The following is a 26,035-nucleotide window of genomic DNA, read 5'->3' as shown; positions in this document are numbered from 1 at the left end:
TTTACTTTTCTCTACTGTTTTTTGTTCTGTGTGTATCAAAAATATCGCTATCAATCTGGAGTAATAATTTGTAGTTTTGAAATCAGTAGTTCTTTGACTGCTATTTCTGAATTCTCAGTATGTTGGAGAAGCAGGTTACTGTCAATCCCTATCTATTTATAAATATATATATATATATATATATATATATATGTGTGTGTGTGTGTGTGTGTGTGTGTGTATATATATATATATATATATATATATATATATACATGACTATAAATATCATTTGTGTGTGTGTGTGTGTGTGTGTATATATATATATATATATATATATATACATGACTATAAATATCATTTGTGCGTGTGTGTGTGTGCTTGTGTGTTTGGTATATAGATATATATTTTTTGTTGTAATTTTTTGACGCTGTTTGCAACTGCTAGCCCTTGAGACTTTGTGCGTTCGATACCAGAATTTTGCTTTTTCTCTGTAGCAATTGTTGACGCGATTAACGAGTTCAAATTCCAAATGTTTGTTGTAGAATCAGATGATATGAAATGTTAAGATGTATATCATCAATGAGAGAAAACAACATACGTTAGAGATCAAAATTGTATAATCTAGCATCTTATTGAAGCACAGATCATGTTAGCCAGGTACATAATACATAGCCATTGAAAACAACTCTTGCTGTAAAAGAATGATATGCTACACATTTCTATTTTGGTTGAATATATATAAAGAAGAGTTCTAAATACATTCAAAACCAAGAGGTGAATTTGTAATTTAAAACAGGAATTTCAGCATTTTGTACATATTACTTCTAGTGGATTTACGTCACAAAACTTGAAGCCATGTCTGTGATAATAAGTAGCCTCTACCAACAGCGGTAGATTTCTGCATCTTTGCGCGTTATCAGGAGTAAGTATTACCAAGCAACTACACACTTAAATTATCTCCAGAGGTATAGAAAATCTGTCACTAACACATTTCCAAGCCCTCAAATGACCGGTAGGTTGCCTAATATTTCATTATTTGCGACGGAAGCAGTATTAGTAAAAATATTTCTGTTGTGAGACCTTACTATATGTCACGAATAAGAATACGTTGTGGCCATACTGGGGCGTTTTGTTATTTATATTTTTCTCTTCGCTTTATTTGGTCAATAATGATATAGCGACTGATTTTTAAATCATTTCTTAGTTTTTATTCTTAACTAAGAGTATACGACATTCCCAAACCGATGTTGCCACTCAGCCACTTCAGTAGTAACGTTAAATTTTGGTCTAGAATGGAAACGTCATACAGGAATTGCAGCTTAGCTAGCTCCCTATGAACAAAAGGCTCTGTGGTAGCTTCTTTCACTCAGTTCTTGTGTATGCAACCTACGTTCATTGACTTCATAAAACAAATGGCTTATTTAGCACGTCAGGCGAAATATTTAGCGGTATTTCGTCTGTCTTTATGTCCTGAGTTCAAATTCCGCCGAGGTCGACTTTGCCTTTCATCCTTTCGGGGTCGATAAATTAAGTACCAGTTGCGTACTAGGGTCGATGTAATCAATTGGCCCCCTACCCCAAAATTTCAGTCTTTGTGCCTAGAGTAAAAAACGCTAATGGCTTATGATACGATCTTCCTCTTCGATTACGCTTCTTCTGTGATGTCAATCAGTTTCGTATCTGTCCCACATTTGTTGCCTGCATAATAATATATATAGAGTAGCACTGTCTTTTTTGTTTTGTTTTTTGTTGTTGTTGTAAACAGACATCATTTGGCAGCCATTTAACTTCATCTCATCCCTATTGTTTGGGTTGCATTGAAAACTTGATCAACGTCATAATCGGCTTCTGTTATTTTCACTTCTTCAACGAGGTCGATGACTGGATAGATAAATATACATATTTATAAACACCCACAGACACACCCACACACATAGGCACACACACACACACACACACACACACACACACACGCATATATATATATATATATATATATATATATATATATATATATATATATAACAGTCTTCTTTCCGGCACATCGACAAAAGTAAACCGCTAAGCTGGTTAGCCACACATACGGTTTGAAGACCAACTGCACGCAAAATACAACAAACTGGAGAATCATGTAGAGATCTTTGCCGCATGCGAATGGCTTTCTGAAATACGATTTGTGCGCAGTTGAAACATTGTTACTGAATTCGAGGACCTAAATTTTCAGCAAATGAAAGCATATGGACAAATTTCTTTTGGAGAACAGAAGGACTCTGCCCTCTCTGGATTGAGCAGCTGTCTCGTGGTTTTGAACACTTCTCCGTTGAAAAACTACAGTAACTAGTTTAATTATGACTTCTGTGATCAGAGGCATGTAAGTCTTATTTTCTTTCTATTCTTTCCTTTCTTCTTCCGTTTTTATTCAATCTTTGTCTTCTCTTTCCACTTCTTCCACCAACCTTTTCGTTCTATCTCGTAGTTTTTCTTGCACCAGTGTCCTGATTTTCAAATTGAACAAATCATGTGCTCAGAGACGTAGATTGCTTGAAGATATAAGGCATGTTATAAAAACCTGTCAAACCACGTTTCGTAATAGCAAGAAACTACTAGTAACCCTTATTTTAATACAGTCTACATTAAATGGATGCTGACATACATACATACATACATACATACATACATTTATGTATAAGGAGGTGAAGAGACAGATAATGCATGCTGCACCTCCCATTCAATGGTCAATGCTAGTTTCCAGTTGTGTACGCAGAGCAATCTTCAGTGCACTGCAATATCATTGTTGAACAAAGACGAGACGGTGCTAGCATTTATCAAAACTATAGATTCATTATGCAGAATCCTATATAGTTGTGTTATGTATATGGCTTCTGAATTCGGTCAACTGGTAGTCCTTTGGAAAGAACGATAGCAATTGAAAATGTGAAGCGCAACGTTTTAAGCTTTATGGTTGAATATATTTCATTTAATTCACTCTCCATAACCTACGCCTAAGATAGTAGGGCGTTGTGCCGTCTGGAAAGAAAGTGATCTTTACTGATGTTATAGGTTTCCCTAATAATGAATATGTGAAAAATATTTTGCAACAAATGTGAATTAAGAGACTCTATATTTACTGTAATTAGAAATATTTTCACGTTCACAATGTTGTTGCCAGTCTGCTGCAGAAAATCAGGTTTCAATGGACAGCACCATTCACACACGCGCCCACACGCTCCCAAACTTATAAATGCACACGCACGCACACACATATATATATATACATATGTATACATATACATATATATATATATATATATATATATATATATATATGTACACACATATATACATATATATATATACATATGTATACATATACATATATATATATATATATATATATATATATATATATATGTACACACATATATACATACAGATATATAAATATATATACATATATGGATGTATGCATATATTTATATATGAAGTTGTTATTATAAGCACGCAGAACGGTGAAAATGAAATCAATGTGTGTAACCATTCTTAGCACGTTCCAGCAAGCTTAGAATATGATTTTCGCTGTTGGGTCTTATCTTGAAAAACACTTCCCCTCCTTTACTGACACGTGCTGACAACACATTCCATTGTAACGTAGCAGACACCAATTTTTTCAGGAATACCGTGCCTTCTGATTGAGAGATAATGCCCAAGTATTTAAGACAAATCAAAGATGATCATTTTTATTTACAATAGTCATCGACAATCGGAAGCATATCCACTTGCTAATATGTTGAAACGTGTTAGCAATAGATTTACTTACAATTATGGGCATGTACACACACATACACACACAAACACACAAGCACACACACACAAGCACACACACACACACAAGCACACACACACACACACACACACACACACACACACACACACACACACACACACACACACATACACATATATATATATATATATATATATATATATATATATATATATAGGTGCAGGAGTGGTTGTGTGGTAAGTAGCTTTCTCACCAACCACATAGTTCCGGGTTTAGTCCCACTGCGTGGCACCTTAAAAACCATTCGTATATATATATAATTGATAATAATAACAATAATAGGTGGTTGCAGGCATTAAATAGCGTTAGATAGCTATAGAATTAGAATTTATATTTAGGAAAAGGGCACACAAGGCGCCTGCCTTCTAGAAATAGGAGCTAAAGCCCCAGTAAACCACCATAGAATAAATATAATAATAGACAAGGTATATAGCATATATATATATATATATATATATATGTGTGTGTGTGTGTGTGTATGTGTGTGTGTGTGTGTGTGTGTGCATATATGCAAGATATAAGACCTACTTTTGCCTGTCTTCTGCCACATGCCAGTGATAATACTGACACATCCCAGTGCAGGGGTATTTCTGCTTTGACAAGTATTTCAGCAGAATGAGACTTATGAGAGATTTGACTGCAGTATCTAGAAGATTGAGTGATTGTGTAGCGCTTCACCGATGATTAATTAAATATTATTAGTTAAACTAAGATCGGACTTCGTAAATTGTTTTTGATATTAGCTTTAGGCCACATGAGTAACTACCCATGGAATGCTATATATTCGTTGAAACTGTTCATGATTACAGAATCAAAAGAAAGAATTGTGAATGAATAATTAGGTTTATCAATAACAATTACACAAGTCCATGACATCCTGAATGACTTCTTTGTTTTCACAATGATTGAAGAGTTCATTGCTTGCGGGGAATGGCTTGTCTATATGAGCGATTGCTTGTCGGCCATCGTTTTAAGTTGTTTGACATTTGCAAAGATTGCTTCTGTTTCTTTCAATATTAGAAATGCAATAGTCCACAGAATACCTGAGAAACACTTTAAGCTTCTTATTCCAAAAGACGGGGATTATAATTGCAAATGTCTCAAGAGATGATTGTTTATCTTTGTAAAGATTTGGACTGCGCATAACAGTTTGGAGACAGCCTAAGGAGACATGCTTTCTGTTACTGTGTCCCTATTTCAAATTCTCTTTCTAATATAAAAATGAGCTTCTCTGCCTATCTTTGACTGCTTGAATACAGCGGTTGATTGGCGGAAGCATTAGCTTTGGACAAAGTGGCTTGCAGTATTTTGTTCCGGTTTAATACGGTCTAAGTTTTAATCAAATCATGATCAACTTTGCCTTTCTTACTTCCAAGTTCTATAAAATAAAGTACCAATCAAGTATTGAGAGATTAAATTTCATGGGTCGTGGTAAGTAGCTTGCTTACCAACCACATGGTTCCGGGTTCAGTCTCACTGAGTGTCACGTTGGGCCAGTGTCTTCTACTATAACTCCAGACAGACCAAAGCCTTTTAAGTGGATTTGGTAGACGGAAACTGAAAGAAGCCCGTTGTATATATACATATATATGTATGTGTTTGTGTCTGTGTTTGTCTTCCCACCACCATCGCTTGACAACAGATATTGATGTGTTTACGTCCCTGGTTCGTTAAAAGAGACTGATAGAATAATTACTAGTCTTACAAAGAATAAGTCCTGGGGTCGATTTGTTCGACTAAAAGCGGTGCTCCAGCATGGCCGCAGTGAAATAACTGAAACAAATAAAAGAATAAAAGAACATATATGCAGTTAGATTTAGCTTTGCGGAATGCGTTGCAGCCATGGGTTTTGCAAATACTCCATGACAAAAGAAATCCTAATAATTGATGTTCGCCTCAGTTGCAATTTGGTTACAAAAAACATGAGAAGAAAATGAGGCAAATACGTAATTGCTCGACAGTATCTGACGTCCCTCAAATTCAGTCCATGTATATACGGATGAAGGATACATTCGATGCTATAATGCTAAATAAACATGAAGAAAGAATTATCTCTTCTAGAATGCCTTTTACCCTAGAACAGGGTAAGGTTGGTGCTAAACAATAAACCGTATTTAGGAATGGAAGACCGACATACTGATAAGGAAGGGTGGGTTATTGGGATTAAGGCTGAGGTGAAAGAAGCGGCACAGTATAAGTGATTTTGGACGAAATGACACTAAACATGCAAGTTTCGAGAAGTAGAGGCCAATATAACATCAGTAAAAAGGCAGAATAAGAGTCTGAGTTTGATAACGAGCGAATTCATACCAAATAATATAAGGGAGTCTTTTTGGTCTAGACTGTCTGCATATGTAGTACCATGCTTGATATAGTAGCAGTACATCCTGTTGTGGCTCACTTGAGCTTTGCATAGGAATTGTAATTTGCAGAAGCTGAAATATTTTCATGGTCTTAAGAGGGAGACCAAACTTTGCGACGCAGTTTTTGCGAAGTTGAGAATGTGCTATTGCTAGGAAAGACCCTAGGGAACGGTGACTCTTGACATTTGTAGCGATATTAAGGATTTTGATTGTATGTTCATGTTTAAGATGTTCAAATATTGCATCCTAGATATTTGGTTGTGGCCCTATTCGTTGATAAAGATAAGATTAACATCATTCTAGTTGTAGTTATATTTAAAAATAACTGTTCATGGATTCAGGGCAGTTTTAAGGTAAGGCTTCTCGGCGGCAAGCAACTCGTGTATGTTAAGGATTAGGGATGCACGAAGGAAAATACCATCTCCCTCAACCACCACTACCCTCACCCCCGAGAAAGAGATATGTTTTATGATTTATTACTGGTCGGATACATTCAGCTGGGAAAGAAATTGGGAAATAACACTTTGCTTCAGAGTATACAAGATTACTGATAGTCTCATCAGAGATGCATTTTGTGCAAGATATTCGAAATTAAAAATGCACTTCTCAATATTTTGGAGTGAATTTTGAATTTAAATTGTAGCATGGACAGCATGGACAGTTATAGATGGTAAAGTGAAGTCCAAACATCTGGGAAAGGACAAACTTATATATTTTATGTGCAAGTAGTAGGTGGTCTCTAACGGCTCAGATCGGGTGGGAGCCTTTGAATATAAAAGAAGATAACTTGAGTATGTCTAGAAGATTTAATGATGTTTTGAGATTTTGGAAAAATGAAATATTTTTAGTGAAGCGTATATGCTGGAAGTGTAGATCAGAAGGAGATAGACTGATAGTCATAAACATGGTACACACACACACACACACACGCACACGCACACACACACACACGTGTGTGTGTGTGTGTGTATATGTATGTATATATATGTATATATATATATATATATATATATATATATATATATACACCACACATACACGTGTAGAGAGAGAGTGGAAAAATTTATTGAATTAGTATCATGTCTGTATTTGTATCAAGTTATTTTCTCTCGTGTTAGTTAATGTGATCACACTATTACTTTGCAATGAATACTAGATTAAATTATTTACCTTATAATTTATTATAAATTTATTCTTCCATATTATCTAACACGAACACACTAAAGGAAATTTTGTTTATGAAGAAGCTCATTGTAACTATATTCTGAAAGTGGTAGCGTGACTAAGTCTTGCTGTATTTCCATTTACATGAATTTTTCCTTTTATATTTTCATATGTTTTACACCTCGACATTATAACTTCTTTGATATTGCCTCTCATAGGCAGAAATTGATATGGTATAAAATTTAACATTTCAGTTCACATCTTAAGCAGATAACTATTTTATAGGTGATATGAAATACACGAGCAAGCTTCAGTTGCTATGATTATTTTAATATGTTCGATATTTTGACAACATTAGAGATATTTTCTAGTTGTCTTCGATGATATTAAAAACGGAAGAGAAAAAAGACAGGGAGGGGACGCAGAATTTCCTCAGTAGAATGAATAAATAACTGAACACCATAACTAATAGATTGTACGAATGAATAAGTTATTGATTAAATAGATAACCACATGAAGCTGCTTAATAACAACATGTTTCTAATTTATATGAATAACCTTTATCTGATAGATGCTCTCCGAAGAGACAAAAACGAAAAGTAGGTTCCTAAGATGATTTTTAATATGTGTTACTATCAGACAATAATTTCTTTGCAAATTGAAAGTTCGTGCGAAATTCGTTCGGTCAACTTTCACTTTTATGACTATGGTGTCCACAAAGGAAAGTAAAATCTTTGAGTGTTTTTTTATTTCTTTCCGGAAGATCACAACATATAGAGTTATAACATGTTTCTTATCTTCAGCTGATAAAACAGGTACAACATTTATAAATTGAAGTATAACATTATTATACATTTACCGATAAATACTTCAACCCGCTTAAGAAAATATACGAAACATCCATATAACTGGGGTGTCATATTGGGTGCTACAAGAACAAGGATGGTCTTACACCGATATAAAACATTAAGAGAAATATAATGATTTAGATTTAGCGCGAAACCAACACTTTTGAGAGGAAGCATATAGTCGGCCATTGATCTTGTATTTTATTTTATCATCTCCGAAAGTATAAAAGCAACGGTGTCATCGGTGAATCTTTAACTCAGAATGTATGTGAACCCATAGAACAAATATTACAAAGAATTTTTCAAATGTTCTAACGATTCTGTCGAAATATTATAAGAAAAAAATGTACGACGATGTGTCGAGAATAGAGCTAGAAATTGAATATTAGGCTGGTATTCCCTCTCAGTAAAGGAAAACAGGCTGATGAGTGGCCAAAACATTTATCTTTGATAATGCTTCATACTAAATGCACAAAGCCTAAACTTTTGATGGGTCGGGTTCTGATTACCCCAGTCCTCAACTAGTTCTTATTTTATCGATTCTGGAATGATTAAAGGTAAAGTTGACCTCAACGGAATTTGAACTCAGACTGTAAAGACGGAGGAGAAAGTCGCCATGCAAATATCCAGCAGACTACTGATTCTACCAACTCAGCAGAACGCTACTAATTTTTGGCTGGGCACACATTCGGTTGAACAACGAGTATCTCAGCTGGTTTGATCAACGGAAATTTACATGCAAAGTGGTTGAGCAGAAACACTGCTTTTTTATATTTGTATAACTACATAGCGTTGTCTTTTATCTTTCCAGTGTAGAGAAAGAAGTAATAACTACAATCGGTTGTAATTTGTTTCTAAGTTTTAATTTTACTGCGGTCTTCGTCAAAAAAACCAACAGAAACAAAGGCAGGAACTAGTGGAAAATAAATAATTGGAACAAATATCGAATTATTATCGGTAACGAAAAATATAAATAAATAAAAACCACGTGGAAATTTCTTAAAAAAGAAAAACCACTCAATTGAATTTACAAACTTGCACCTCACGCATGAAATTCGCAGATTGATATTTTCTTAATTGCTTGATATCGAGAATCAAAATTCTTCCTAGCAAAATTATCAGTTATTTCTAATTAAGAATGATATTTCATCTGAACACGAGTGTCATAGTTGATAAGAAGTCAATCAAAGTTCTAATTACTAACAAACCATTAACGCGACTATAATATTCTTTTGATAATATTTAAGGTTCAAACAGTGTTTTTCTCCATCTCGCTGTTTATCATATTTTACCTCTTTCTATCACTCCCTGGGCCACTTGCACATACAATTCTGCAATGCAATACAAATAAATAAATAAAAAAATAAAAGAAATTTGAAAAATAAACAATGCGTCTGGGATTTATATCAGAATGAACTAAATTTGCAGCAGCAACAGCAGCAGCAGCGACAGCAGCGGCAGCAGCGGCAGCAGCGGCAGCAGCGGCAGCAGCGGTAGCAGCATTAGTAGTAGTAGTAGTAGTGGTAGTAGTAGTAGTAGTCAAATCGACATAATAACCTGCTTGCACGTTCGCCCGTTATAGTTAGAAAGGTGGAGGGGGACTGAGTGGGAGTGTGGGGTGTGAGTGGAGAAGAAAGAAGTGAGGGAAATATAGAAAGATGTATAATAAGGTGGTGGTGGTGAAAAGAATTCTTTTATTCAACTAAATCTATATTATTCTTCTACTTGTTCGTTCACACTTTACGCTTTAGTTTGTTGGAGAGGAGGAGGAGGTAGTGTGAGGGAATATGTGAATGAGAGAGAGAGGGGGGGAGAGCAGATGCATAATGCTGTCGCTCGGGCAATTAGTGGAAGTGAGAGGTGAAGAGAAATTGAAAAATATTAAAGACATGGAGAGGGGAATTACATGATTAAAATATTTGTTGAAGAGGTGAAGAGAAATATAAAGTGCATATTTGAGGTAAATTTTAAACTCGTGTAATAATATTATTGTGACTGGAAGTGAATTAAGTTAGCTAAAAAGGCGGCGACCTGGCAGACATTGCCTTTCATCCTTTCGGGGTCGATAAATTAATTGCCAGTTGCGTACTGGGGTCGATCTAATCGACTGACCCCCTCCTCAAAAATTTCGGGCCTAGTGCCAAGAGTAGGAAATTATATTGTTTAAGGCGGCGAGCTGGCAGAGTGGTTAGCACGCCGGGCGAGATGCATAGCGGTATTTCATCTGCCGTTACGTTCTGAGTTCAAATTCCGCCGAGGTCGACTTTGCCTTTCATCCTTTCAGGGTCGACTGAAACATGCCACAGATATCTCTTGTTTTAGTCACCGGGCCGTAGCCATGCGGCAGCACAGTCTTCGACAGTTCTAGTCAAGAAAATCAACCCCAGGATCGTTTTTGTTTAATGTTTTTTATTTATTCTGTTGAAGTCTTTTATGGAAACGCTACGTGTCTGGATCGTAAACAAATCATGACCGCTTGTCAAAGAATAGGGATGATAACAAACAGACAACAGAAACATAAACACGCACACCCATTATATATATATATATATATATATATATATATATATATATATATATATATGTGTGTGTGTGTGTGTGTGTGTGTGTGTGTGTGTGTGCATTTTCTTGGATTGATAGAGCAGTAGTACCCAAATTTCGTCGACGATATTCCATGCAACGTAATTTTGCTATAATATTTGATGATGCAGTCACCCCAGAGTGTAAGTTCATGCACGCGAGTGTACCTGTATGAATGAGTATACACACACACACACACACACACACACACACACACACACACACACACACACACACACACACTTATATATATATATAATGTGTACACAACAGAAGCAAGACTTGGCTTGCCTTCGAGGAAGGTCGGTGTTCTTGTCTGATGATTGACTGAGTTTTGTTTTTCATAAATTTATTTGTAACAATGTGTGCTTGTTAATGCTTTGTCTTTTCGTGTTTGTACTTATATACGCGTGCATGTATGTGCGTATATATATATAAGTGTGTGTGTATGTGTGTGTGTGTGTGTGTGTGTGTGTGTGTGTGTGTGTGTGTGTGTGTGCACGTGTGCGTGTCCATTTGTAATTACATTTACACCATTTATTCATCCAAAAGTCCACGATCATATATCTGAATTGCTGGAGGCGGGAGCAATTCAGGTTCGTTTCGTTTAAGATTTATGATTACTGCACAATTTCGTTAGTTGCCGTCTGTCAAGAGAATGAACTAGAAATATTTTCTGCTCTCTTTATTTCTCTAAGATCATGTAAGGTGTATACCATTTTTTCTATTTTATTGTTTTCCACTATTTTCTTAATGGTGATCAGTTCTGTGCCAATGTGTATTAAAGCAATATTACGGCGTAAGAATTATAGCACACAACACTAAAATTTGGCTTCTACGTTTAATATGTGCAGAGGTCAAATTTTCTTGGCTCTTTTCCATGACGTTAAGAAGCAATATTCAGTAACTTGTTCGGTGATATTACCTTGTTGTTTAGAGTTAAGATAGTAATCTCACCTCCATTGTTATTTTGTGATATGAAATAAGAACTTAGTATCATAATATTGAAAACCGGACATGAGAGTCGCTATTTTAACGCATGCATTACGACTCTCGTTTATAATTGTTGTTATTAAAATATTTTATATGTTCGTTTAATTTTCACACTATCCAGTCAAAATTTTGCCTATTCCTTTTAAATGCTGTTTTCTCAATTACTAATCTATGGCACGTTACGTCTGATTCAACAATGGAATAACATAATCTGCATTAGCAGCATAAGCTACATAATTCTCCTCATCTCCTGGAACAGAAATATTACGATCCTCACCTCAGTTACCCAGCTACTTCCGAGTGATAGATGGTAAAGGCAGCCACATTTTACCAGTGTGTAGTTGACATAGAAACATTAGTTCATAAATATAGGTACACGTAATCGTACCTATAGATCCGGACACCGAAAGATATAAGTGGCAACAATTGTCACCAAAAGAATAAGTTTTCTTTATAGTCAAAATGTGTGACAAAAACATATCATTAAACTTTGAATGATGACATCGAGCCATAGGACGTGTGCATTTCTGAGTCGTTACGCTTCGTCAGCAATAGATACCGAGTCGTCCTTTACAGCCACAAAGAACTCGTTGCTCTTCTTGTATTAGAAGAGCAAATGTTACATTTGCTGATGCGCACAAAGCTTTGTCGTGAGGTAATTAATTAGTTTATTAATTAGAATCATACTAGAGTAGCGTTGATCAAGACAATAATTGCAGCGTATGTCTTTCCATGTTCGAATGTACATGAGTATGTTAAATATGATTGGACTCATCTATGTTTTATTGAAGGCTTCTTAGCGCTTTGGTGCACCTTTAATTAATTAAGTTCACAAGTACTATCATTACTTCATATTTTTTCCTTTAATCTACAAGGCCAAAATTGTTGTAAACTCCATATAACATACGCTGCATTCGATCTCACGCTGATGGGCTTCTGTGTCTGGACATAGACAGGTTTAAAAGTGTTTAGATTTAACTGAATTACTAGAAACAAATATTTTAGTAAAGTAGTTAGCAAGGTATGTTAGCAGAGTATGTAAAGTGGTTAACAGATTATGTAATTTATGAGAAGGCAATATATCAGCATTTCTTGCAGCCGAATATACAGTCTCCGGTTTCGACTCGCTTTCTTTTAGCAAATTTATGGTGTCCAAAGTAAACATAGTTATTATCTCTATGTAATGATAGACGATATAAATGTTTATTTGATTGGTTGATTGGTTGGTTGGCTTTTCCAGTCACGCTTTCCATCGATTAGCGAAAGGTAAAGAGTGAAAGTAAATGATAGAGTTAACATTAGAGAGGCTGAGATGCAAGATGAGGGCACATACTAGGCTTGGTGACACGCAATGTCTGAAAGAACGCTACCCTCTTTCACTCGCGCGTGCGAGCACACACAAACACAAATTCACAAAGATTGAGAGAGCAATAATCATAGGGTCGACGAGAGAGAGAGAGAAGAGAAGTCGTATAAATGAAAAATATGGAGTTCTCCGTGGACAAAATACAACAGCAATTAGCATATTTACGCTCGAATTTGCCGGAACATATTCAAAATGAATTTGTGCGTCACTGATTTTCATTTAATTTATTTCATAGTAATAAACATTTGTTAAAAAGTACAACACGTTTATCGTATGGATGCCATATTTTCTGACATTGTCCAAGGTCACAACAGTATGTTTCCAAGTTTAGCCATCATATGACGGGGACAACTCTAGTATTACAATATTATATTGAAACTATAGAAATCTCCATGCTGGAATTTGTATTTAAATTTCATAACGAGCAGATAATACGCTGTTATCAAGTAATAACAAACTCCAAAATTAAAACAGAACCAGCCATATAGTAGAATATAGAAATCTTCCAAATAAATGAGAATATGAACGTTAAAAATAAATTATTTTAAATGGAACACCAAAATATGAATGACGTCAGAAATATTTTCCATACAACGAAAATAAACCGCCGAAAATAAATTAATTCATTAGAAAAAAAGTAATAAAATATGAAAAAGCTATAATGTTATGTTTAAGTGAAATGGAGCATGACCTAACCGTTATATGAACAAACAAATTAACATATGAACGTTATCATATTTATTTGTGAGTGTGCGTGCGTGTGTGTGAGTATGTGTGTGAGTGTGTAAGTGCATTTGTGTGTGCGTGCGTGTATTTGTGCATAGACAGAATACATAGACTGATTGATAAAGGTAAACAGACCGATAGATAGATAGATAGATAGATAGATAGACATAGATAGCTAGCTAGCTAGATAGATAGATAGATATATACATACATAGATAGATGGACGGACAGACAGACAGACAGAGAGACATAGACAGGCAGATAGATAGATAGATAGATAGATAGATAGGAATGCAACTTAATGAAATCTTCGTGCATTATTTTATATATATACATGTGTGTATTTCTGTATTCTATAATTATTTTATATATAATGGATTCATGTATGAAATTTCAATTTTTCTTTTATTTCATGCTGTATCACTCTGTATCTGCTATGAATTTCATACTGTCCACCTATGTGTGTGTGAGTCTAAATATGCGCATATGCGTGCGTCTGAGGGTGTGTTTGCAAGGTTAAATATGATATGATTTGCATGCGCGTGCGTGTGTGTGTGAGTGTCTAATTATGAATGTATGTATGTATGCATTCATATATTTTCTCCGTATGGATGTATGTATGAATGTGAGTGTACAAACACATACAGCTCAAACACCCCTGCAGACATACACATGCATAAATGAGTGTATGTGCATTGTTTCATGTGTATGTGTATATTTATTTGTGTATACGTGTGGGCGTGTGTACGTGTGTAACTGATATTTCGCTATGTACTGTTACAGTTCTATTAATTTGGAGGTTGTTACTAGGTGTCGCTTTGTCTAGCTTCGTTAAATATTGTTTAGCCTCGTTTCATATCGACAGGCTCCAATTAATTGCGCATTTGAGCCGGAAGATTACATCCTATAGCCACGTAAAATCCCTCTAGCCGTATTGTATATTGTGGTCAGTAAAAATAAATTGTACACAACACGGAAATTTATATGTGTGTGTATGTGTGTGTGCGTGTGTGTATATGTGTGTGCGTGTGTGTATGTGTGCGTGCGTGTGTGTATGCGTGCGTGCGTGTGTGTATGTGTATGTGCGTGTGTGCATGTGTGTGTGCGTGTGTGTATGTGCTTGCCCTCCATCTCCAAAAGTAGTCTACGAAATGCATAAAGTAATTCTTCCATTTAAATATTAAATTGATTTTCTTATAACTTGACGTACGAACAGATATTTATGTACCTGTGTGTGTATGTGTGTGTGTGTCTCTCTCTTTCTCTCCCTTTCTATGTATAAATATATATGGAAAGAAGAAATGTATTCTCACACAGGAAAAATTGTAGAATTTATTTTAGGGTTTGAAAGTGCACCTGAATCTAAAATATTCACAATCCAGACTAATTTTGATAATTTTTTGCTCAATAATGGTACAAATATATAAAAGTAGATTTTAGGAGAGTTTTAAGTTACAAGGTTTGGACAAACATCTAAACATGCTTAAACCATCAAATGTTCAAATGTAAACAGAAATTTCAACGCATTTCTCGGGGATAGCTAGCAATATCAATGTAAATGCTTGGCAAAGATCATAACAAATGTACACTATTGAAAGTTCAGTCATGTTGAGTTTTTATAAAGCAAGTGGGGAAGAGAAAGAAAAAAGGTGGGGGAAAAGAAAAAGACGTTTCTTTTTTAGATTTTTTGTCGTGGTTCGAGTAGTTTTTTTCTTCTCATTCTCAGTTTCAGTTCATTGGTGTCTCCTTTCACGGATTGTTGGAGTTGGAAGTACTTTGGGTATTTAGTAGATATATGCGTTTATATAAAGGGACCTAATCTTTGATTCCTTATAATTTTGAGGACGTCTTATCCTTTTTCTCGTGGACGTTTTAGTTAAAATATTTCTTTGGCAAAGTCTAGTGTTTTGGTTGGTTGGATGGCTGGTTGGTTTCCTAGTGACGGCTATGGTTAAGGAACAAGTTCTGATTGGTTGTAGGTTTCATGACGTCATTTTATTCTGATCAGAAATATTTTCCGTTTTGGACGAAATATTTTGTTCAGCGAAATGTAAAGTTCAACGTTCTGCCTGGTTGACTTCCTTGTAGGGAGTCCATAATTTGTTTTTGCCTGATGTTCATCTCGAATCCTCGGTGGTTGGTTCCCTTAAGAAGTCACTAATTGTTTTTTTACTGAGAGTCCGATTCTGACCAGAGAAAAAATTTTGTCATCGGTAACGTTAGCAACTGGTGTCTGAGAAGGCATATGGTGCTATTGTATAGTAATTTGGTTTCGAATCCATGGGGGAGGCAGTTACTTAGGGTTTCGGATCCATGGGGGAAGCAGTTAAAATTTTAGAATTATATCTTTTGTTTCTAGTCTTTTTCCTGAAAAAAAAAATATGGTTTTCTCTTTCTGATGTGCTTTTATAGGATATCTAGTTTACATATACATTATACCCATCGTCTGTGTCCTATCCCTATAAATGTGTGGCCCGGATCCTATTTCTCAAACTTCTGTACTGCGCATGTTTAATAAGATTTACGTATTCATACATCTTTTTTTCCATTCCGCTATGAATATGTGACTCTAGCCTATGTCTGGAAGTAGAAGTATTATATACATCAACGTTTAGACATTGAGATAAACATTGTGTCTACCAGAGAGAATGACGAGACGTGTAGCTATAATATTCGCTGACTTCTTTTTGTTCCCGATCAGACCACCTCTCATCTGCGATGTCATATTTTATGAAGAACTTTATTATTTTTTGATGCCCATAGGAATAATGACATCGGAATGGTATTGCATTAGTGAGCCGAGTAAATTCAATGGTGAGAAAATGAAATCAATATAGTCTTTTAAAGTAATGAGAGTAAGATAAGAATACTAGAATGTTTTACTGAGTTACTCTGTCATATAATGAAATTAAATATTAGAGAAAGACTTCAGATTTTGAGAAAGTAATAATGTGTGTGTGTGTGTGTGTGTGTGTGTGTGTGTGTGTGCAGTCTCATTTGACATCAAGGGATTAAGTTACTGAGATTAGTATAATATAATTCTTGTAATGGCTACTGTCTGCATTCGACGTTCGATCGTTTTAATAACTTTGTAACAAAGATAAAAAATAAATTTTCGAAACATCACTGTGGACACTGTTGTTATAGGAGATAGGATAGTCTTAAATTTTTTGTCTATTATCGATGTCAAAATAAACTTGCAACTTGAGTTTGATAGGTTCTATAGTATCTGGTTCCAAAGTTGTTTTCTTAAAAAATTATATAGCCGTCTCCGATTAGCAATTCCAACATCCTATGTCTACCTTCCTAAATACAGATGAACGAATGTGTAATAGTCATATGATGCTGTAAGAAAGAAAACCTGACATTTACAATCAGGCATAAATTTATAGCAAAATCTCATATTTTGTAATAGGACGGCTTCTGTTTATTGATATAGTGTTATTTCTTCAAATATATTATATTTCCAGTTAAAATCTTCTTAAAGACATACATTACACACATAAGCAGGCATATATATATATATATATATATATATATATATATATATATATATATATATATATATATGCATACACACATACACACATATATACATGCATATATATGTATATATACATACATACACACATATATATGTATATATATATACATACATACATATATATATATATATATATATATATATATATATATATATATATGAACCATTCATAGGAAGTAAACAATGGTTCCAATATATTTCCATGCACAAATGCATACTTACAAGTGTGCGTGCAGAAATAAGTTTAAATGTATTTTTATTAATGGACTCTTTATAAGGATTTCTTGGTTTCTCTCAAGAGAAACTTTTTTTCGTTTGCAATACAATATTTATCGTAAATATTTTTTTCGTCATTCACTGGAGCAAATGATTTACTTTGCTTTTAAGACTTCCTTCAACTGAAATACGAAATGCCGTAAATCTATGAAGTAAGCTAACTTGTAAACTTCAACACGGCGAGTAATAATTGAATGTATATGGAAATAACCTTCCACGGAGGTTCCATATTTTCGAGGAAAAATTGGAAACTGTCACATTCATATTTCACCCGCAAACATTAATGGAAATTACTTCAACTAGCGATTGAAATTGTGAATTGAAACCATGGTCTGAAACTCGATTTTGGGGTTTTTTTTTTTTTTTTTTTTTTGTTTAGGAACTTAGATTAATTCATGTTGGAGCATGTATACTACTGCTGGACAATACATTTCTAAAGTGCTATGTTGTTATCTAACCATCTACCACCTGTAATTAATTGAAATGCACTTCTGCATATCACATGTGGGAATCGGTTGTTTACAGACTATAGTCTATGGACCTGGAACAAACGCCTTGTAGCATTTATTTACGTTCGTTAATTCAAATCTCCCGAGCATGTTTCTTCATCGCTTCTATCGACCATGAAGATACGAAATATAAAGTTGATCTCGGCATCAGTTGAACTGAGAATGTACAGAGATCGGCAGAAGTGCTGTTAAGCATTTTTTGTCGGAGGCGCTAACGATTTTACTAGTTCACCAGCTTCAAATAGAAATAATACTAATAATTTTCCTGATATAAATGCAAGGATGGGAATTTTGAGGGGATGGTTTACTCGACTCAGGGCTCAACTGGTACCGATTCTGAAAGGTGAAAAGCAAAGTTTGGCTGAGTTTGGACTCTGAACGTAAAGAGGGGTGAAATGCCGCCAACTACTGTGTCGGGCGTGCTAACAGCAACAACAACAATAAATAATAATGATGCAGGACTGTCCCGTCGAAGACGACGTATGAGTGTCCACCTTTTGCCCAACGACCTCCACAAATGATTTCTTTCGTAGTGATCAATTGTATGTGCGGTATATTAGATCCCGCCATCCATCAAATTGACGTTACCTGAACAGGTGCACGGTGTACCACACGTCAGGTGTCGAAGCGATCTCAAAGCAAAGTGCGATGAAGAGCTTTGCTCAAGAACACCCTATCTAGGATTTGAAACCATCGTCGCTTGATCGTGAGCGCAACACCCTAACCACTACACCAATAATAATAACAACAACAACAACAACAACAGCAATGATAAGAACAATACTAATTATACTAATAATACTGCTACTAACAATAATAATCCTTTCTATTACTAGCACAAAGTGTGAAATTTGGGGAAGGAGGTTATTCGATTACACCGACCGCGAAAGGATGAAGAGCACAATTGACTTTGGCAGAATTTGAGCTCAGAATGTAGAGATGGGCAAAATGCCTAGTCCATGGATAATCTGCAAAAATTCCTGGCCTGGCAATGATTCGGCAAACATTGCCAATTCGGGATAAACCCTATAGACATGAAAGTCGTGTCAGCGGGACTTGCTTGAGATGCGCGCAAAGCAATGAAACTTTTCTGCCCGCTCTCCTTCAGTGTCCCAGAATTGCTAACTTTCATGTTTATGTCTAACACGCTGTCACGTGCAGAACCGATCCAGCTATCGGATGAATGCAATGTGAAGATCGTCCAACCTTCTTCCAGTACCATCTCCAAAGTTTTTTGTGAACCCTTAGAGGTGAATTATTATTATGGCTGTTATAGTCAACTCGGCGAGTTAGTGGAATCGTTAATAACGTTTTGAGGGACGTGGATTGGTCGACACCGTTGTTATCTCTACTTGACTGGCCCTTTATTTTATAGCATAGGCATAACATCACAAATGTTTCGAATCGTACAATCAATTTTATCGACTCCTTTTCTTCAATGCTTCTTTGTTTAACACGCCTGAAAGGATAAAACGGTTGATACTGTTATCAGCAAAACTTGAAATCAGTAGGAACGATCTAAAAAAGATAGTGCAATGGTTAAATCGATCCGCTCTTTCTAGCCAACGCTCTCCTCTGTCATTTATGTTACTCTTCATGCCAATGAAACTGACGTACACTTGTCAGTTTTGATACACTCCTGCCACCTGGATATTACTTGACATTCTTCTGTCAGCTATAAATTACCTCCGTCTGTTTATTTGGCATTCATCAGACATGAGATATAAACAAATATATTTTTTTCTATTCAAACACAAAAAAAGTTATATTACGAATAATATTGAAGAGTAGCTAGAAACAAATAAATGAACTTTGAAACAATGTTTTTTTTTTAACAATTCACTAATAAAATAAATTAAATTTGAATGACTTATGCAAACAACCAAACTTTATACTCACTTCTTATTTTCCAATTTCAATCAATTACTATTTTAAACATTGAAAAATAAGGTGAAACAATAGCATTAATGTATTCCCAAGGGAAATTTACATTAACATCATGTGTAGATTTGGATATCAAAGCTGTCCACGAATAAACAAAAGCGTAAAGAGGGGTTCCTCTGTCCACAGAGGATTTCGTAGTTTCAATACAGTACTAATTTTGGAAACAAATTAAGAACTGACACACTACAAATTAGCTGTATATATTAAAAAACGCTTAATGAATAATAATAATAATAATAATAATAATAATAATAATAATAATAATCCTTTCTACTATAGGCACAAGGCCTGAAATTTGGGGTAGGGGGATATTCGATTACATCGACACCAATGTTTCACTGGTACTTAATTTAACGACCTCGAAAGAATGAAAGGCAAAGTAGACTGTGGCGCAATTTGAACTCAGGAGGTAAAGACAAGCGAAAAGCTGCTAAGCATACGATTCTGCCAGCACACCGCCTTAATGATAATAATAATAATAATAATAATAATAATAATAATAATAATAATAATCCTTTCTACTGGAAGCACAAGGTCTCAAATTTGGGAGAAGGGATCAAGTTGATTACATTGACCCCAGCGTCGAATGTATTTGGTGTTTTTACAGACCAGAAACGAAATTTCGAATGCAGTACAGCCGTGAACACAGCAGAGTAAGATTGGGTCTTTTTTATCCCTTAGAACTTTTGTCCGTCTTATAATTTAGAATAAATAGAACCCAAAAGAGAATGCGATTCTGCCAAGCCACGACCCATATATATATATATATATATATATATATATATATATATATATATATATATATACATATATATAATCTCGATACGGAGCAAATAATTCACGAAAAATTAATTTGCGAAGATATCATTAATTCTGTTATAATCTAGTGTTGGCTGCCATAATTTCGGCGCAAAACGAATCAGTTGCAGCGCAGACTTCAAAACGACGGGTTTTGGAGTGTCTACCATGGTAACACGTGCTAAGGAAGCTAAGGCTATTTTCGTCAGTGCAGAAACCGGTGTACGTGAGTCCAAATATTTAAACGTTCGTTGGGAGATTGTCTAAACCTGATTTGCCTTCGGTTGATTTCTGTAGTTAATGTCAGTGTATTTTGGATGATTTCAATAAGAGTTTTAACTGTTTTTTTCCAGCAGGTAGACATACTTAGTATGTCCTTTGATTAATTTATATATATATATATATATATATATATATATATATATATATATATATACGTGTGTGTGTATGTGATTGCATACCTCCTGTCACAATGGCACTTATCTATATATTCCATTTTTCGAGAAGTCTACACTAACACAATGATCCGTGTACGTACGAGACTGAGTTAACTATGACTTGATATAATTGTTAGAAGCCTGAACTCGTTTTATCTTGTGTTCATACTACATAGAAGATATTAATTTGATTGATTGATATTATATCTTTATTGACAACCATAAACCCTACCTGTTAACTTTTCATTTCAGAATTTTGCCTATTTAATTCTGGTTTATAAAAATCTATGTGAATGTTAATTATATCTATATTGAATGGCACAATAACACAAAGTAATGCAGAAATGAAATCGTTTTCTGAAAATAAAACATTTTTTTTTTATGATTAGCTTAGAGAAAATAACTTATTTGTCTTATCTTCTATTAAATCTATTTCATGAATTTTAAATTTTACACACACAGACATACACAGGCGCTTATAATGCATACATTCCGGGACATCAAACTCGGCAATGACACATTGATCTCGTGCCATTTCGCCCGACCTGTCATTCGCTACAGAATGTCTGTGTTCGGACTGTCCTTGTACAGGGGCCACCCGGACTCCCGGCTACGCAGAGAGCAGGAATTAATTTTCTCTTTCCATCCCTGTACTCCTAAAGGTCTTAATTAGTCTCCTCTCATCTACATCCAACCCTTCACACATTCACTCACACCTGGCAACTTTTACTGACTCTCCTCCACCACCCCACAACCGTACACTAATTAACTCTGTACCCTCATGAAATACACCGTTGTGCAAACACCTACGCACGTTGCCGGGGATTGAACTAACGATCGTGAGCCGAATGCCCTAACCACTAAGCAATACATACATACATATACATATATATATATATATATATATATATATATATCAGGAAAATGTAGTGCAAGAATTTTCTTTCTATTTACTTCGCTGTCAATAATTTACTTTTACACTATCAAGTTTGTATTTATAACAAAAATTAAGTAAATATAACTGGGGTATTTTTTATTCATTTTTCATCCCATATACAAAGAAATTGCGTATATAAACTTCACATAGATTATTTCTGTTTTATCTTCTGAAATGACGAAAGAAAATAATTTAAAAGAAAATATAACTCAACGTAGAAAATTATTAATGAAATAGAAAATTAAATCTATGGATGTTCAAAAAAGTAACACTCCAAAATACATTTAATAAATATTCATATATTTTTTTTCAAATACCAGACGAGGTTTCTTTATTTTAAATGTATGTTTGTACTTCATAGCAATAAACATCATTTGATATAGCAATTATTTTTTAAAAGGTTTTCTAATTTAATCGTTCGAATTTGAATTCTTTCGGTATGTTTTTACATAGTTTTTAACGTAGATGCTTGTCCTAAAATGCTAAGATGTTTGTTTACAATAACTAAAAACTAATTGTCGTAAATAATCAAAAAAGAAATGTAGTCAAGTTTATTGTATATGTATATATTTAGTTTACACACAAATACACACACACACACACACACACACACTCACACACACACGAACAAACACAAATACACGCACACATATATGCATATGTTAACTAAACTTATATATATAATATATAGACACATATATGTGTGTGTATTTATATATGTATTTGTATTTATATGTGTGTATATATATACATATATGTATATATATATATATATATATATATATATATATATATATATATATATATATATATATACATGTATATATATACATGCATATGCATATATGTATGTATATATATATATATATACATACATATATATAGAAATATATATATACATATATATATGTGCGTGTGTGTATGTGTATATATGTAGGTTTACATTTCATATAGACGTACATTCAGACGTATATGTATGGCTAGGTGTGTGTATGTGAGTGTGAGTGCGTGTATGTTTGTGCGCATGTGTGTATTTAAGTGTGTGTGCGAGTGTATGTGTGTGTGTTCTTGTGCGTGTGTGTTACCGAATTTACATTTCAAAAACTATGTATTTGTCCCGGTCATAATCGCTATCTAGAAAAAGACAATACCACAAATCTTAATTAGATGAAGCACTGTAATCGTCGTGTGTTGATTGTTTCTTCAATAAACGTACGAGATGTTAAAGATGTCGATGTGTTATTACAAGAAACATACCTTATATCTTGGGTTGGGTCAGTCATAGCAGACAGCAGTAAAAAAAAAAAAAAAAAAAAAGAGAAAGAAAATAAAAGCTGAAATATTTTTTCCGCTCGGTTTATTTGTTTGTGCGTTATTTGAGGTTTTTTCTCGGCGGATTCAGCGAAGTAAAAATGAAATTTTCTATAAAGTTGATCTAAGCTTTTGTGCAGAAAATATAATAAAATGGACCATAATAAAGTATATAACGAATACTTTTTAAACGAAAAAGGCAATTAAGAAATATAACAACAACAAATATATTCAAATATTTTCTAAATTTTACAATCGTGAACATCACTGCATTACGTGTTCGTTCAAGTAACTAGAAAAAGCATCCAGACCTACCACATATCACATTATTTAACGGATATACTTATGTGGCTATGTATTATATAAACACACGCACACAGAGTTTGCATAACGATTTATATAAATAAAATAAAACCTTAGGAATGAGAACCCAGGTTCGAAATTTCCCCAAGACACCTGATGAAGGCTGGAGGGTATATCAGCCGAAACGTTGTGTTAACAACAAACAAGATGAGGACAAATATCCAACAAATGTAAATAATGTAAATAATGTGCATAATTCCTCATCTCTTAAATATAAAACTGTACATATATATATATTGTTTATTTGGGGATGGTCATGTTGCCAGTTTAGCCAATGAAAACACGCACTATATATTTGGCGTTCACTTGCTGTAGCTTCATTCTATATTAGCCGTATTTTGGCCAGAGTTCTTTCGTCACATTTCTGTAACCTAATCAATGGTCCTTTGTTTTCTTCTTTCTTTTTTGTTTCTCTCCTTACTAACGATCTGCCATTTAGTATTCTTATTGTATGTGTTTTTATTTGCGCATGTGTATATCTCTGTGTGTCTATGTTTAGTACGTGTGTGTGTCTATGTATTATATACACACACAGACTTACTAAACATAGACACACACAGGGATATTCACATGCGCAAATACAAAAATATCTGTTTCAACACACGAATTAATTCACATCAAGGATCTTGCAAAACGAAGATATATATATATATATATATATATATATATATATATATATATATATAAACAATAGATGAGTATATGCATATATATGTACATACATACATACATATATATATATATATATATATATATATATATATATATATATATATATATGTGTGTGTGTGTGTATGTATGTATATATGTATATGTATGTATGTATGTATGTATAGTGAAATCGAATAACAAACAACGAAAGGACGTACACATGCAATGTATTAGTTTGACGCTCGGTGAAGAGAGATTTGGACGTTTCTATCTCAGCGCTTCGTCAGAAAGGAAAACGGAAAGTTCAGCGAAGAAGAAATATAACCGACAGCTCATCTATGTATCTATGCATGTATGCTTTCATGTATGTATCAAGGTACGTATGTGTGTAAAAGAGTTGCGATTAAATGTGATGCTTTCTATCAAATTTAAAATAGCCTAGTTTTAAATTTAAGGCAGTGTAATAAGTACGAGGCTAGTTGTAATACTGATGTGATTATGGTTGAATGGAATCCTTGGAAGTGACGCTCCATCTTAGCCGCAGACCAGTGAATGAAGTTAGTGGAAGAATGATGTGTGCATAACCATCTGAATATCGGATATCCTGTATATTCGTAATAAGAGTTATGTAATGTACAGCATGTTCTTTCGTAAAAAGTAATTGCTATGAAAATCAAGTTGTCAAGCTATCAGCTTTGCATTTTTGTTAATTTTCTACAATTCTCTCTTACTTCATTGCTTGTTTTAGTCATTGGACTGCGGCCATGCTGGAGGACAGATACATAGGATTAGAGATTAGTCAAAATAATAGACCCCTTTTCTAATTTTAAAGTCTAGTATTGTTCCGATAACCTTTGAGACCGATAACCGTTTGTAAACCCACTGAAACATTGTTGCTGCTGGATAGCACCAGATCGAAGACATTTGATCCTTTCGTTTCGCCAGTGGCGGTCCTGTTTTTTTATTTTTTGAATGTGCATTGAGGGACAAACAGCTGATACAGTTAGCAGATGAAACACCTGAGTAGAGACATCCAATTTGGATTATTTTCCGATTATAAAATCATCACAATATAAGAAATAATTATTATTCATATAAAAAGGCGGCTCGCTGGCAAAATGTTTAGCGGCATTTCGTCCGTCAGTACGTTCTGATTTCAAATTTCGCTGGGTTTGACTGTGCCTGTCATCCTTTAGGCTTCGATAAATTACTAGTTGAGTACTGGGGTCGAAGTAATCAACTTAACCCCTCCCCCAAAATTACAAGGTTTGTGCATATAGTAAAAAGTATTATTACTTCATATAAATGCATATTGTGAAAGCAAGTTAATTATTGACTTTGCAGTCATAAGGTTTCCGGTTCGATACCACTGGCAGTATGTCTTTAGTGTTTTTTATTG

General features: G+C 34.4%; 1 protein-coding gene across 7 annotated transcripts in view; it reads left to right on the top strand.

Annotated features, from left to right (window-relative positions):
• LOC106869985 (metabotropic glutamate receptor) overlaps nt 1-26,035 on the top strand; it is a 386,369-nt gene that overhangs the window by 299,206 nt on the left and 61,128 nt on the right. The gene's annotated exons all lie outside the window — the stretch shown is intronic.

Source organism: Octopus bimaculoides, chromosome 11 (assembly GCF_046866305.1).
Source record: "Octopus bimaculoides isolate indiv1 chromosome 11, ASM4686630v1, whole genome shotgun sequence".
Taxonomy (NCBI): domain Eukaryota; kingdom Metazoa; phylum Mollusca; class Cephalopoda; order Octopoda; family Octopodidae; genus Octopus; species Octopus bimaculoides.
This window is presented reverse-complemented; position numbering and strand designations above follow the sequence as displayed.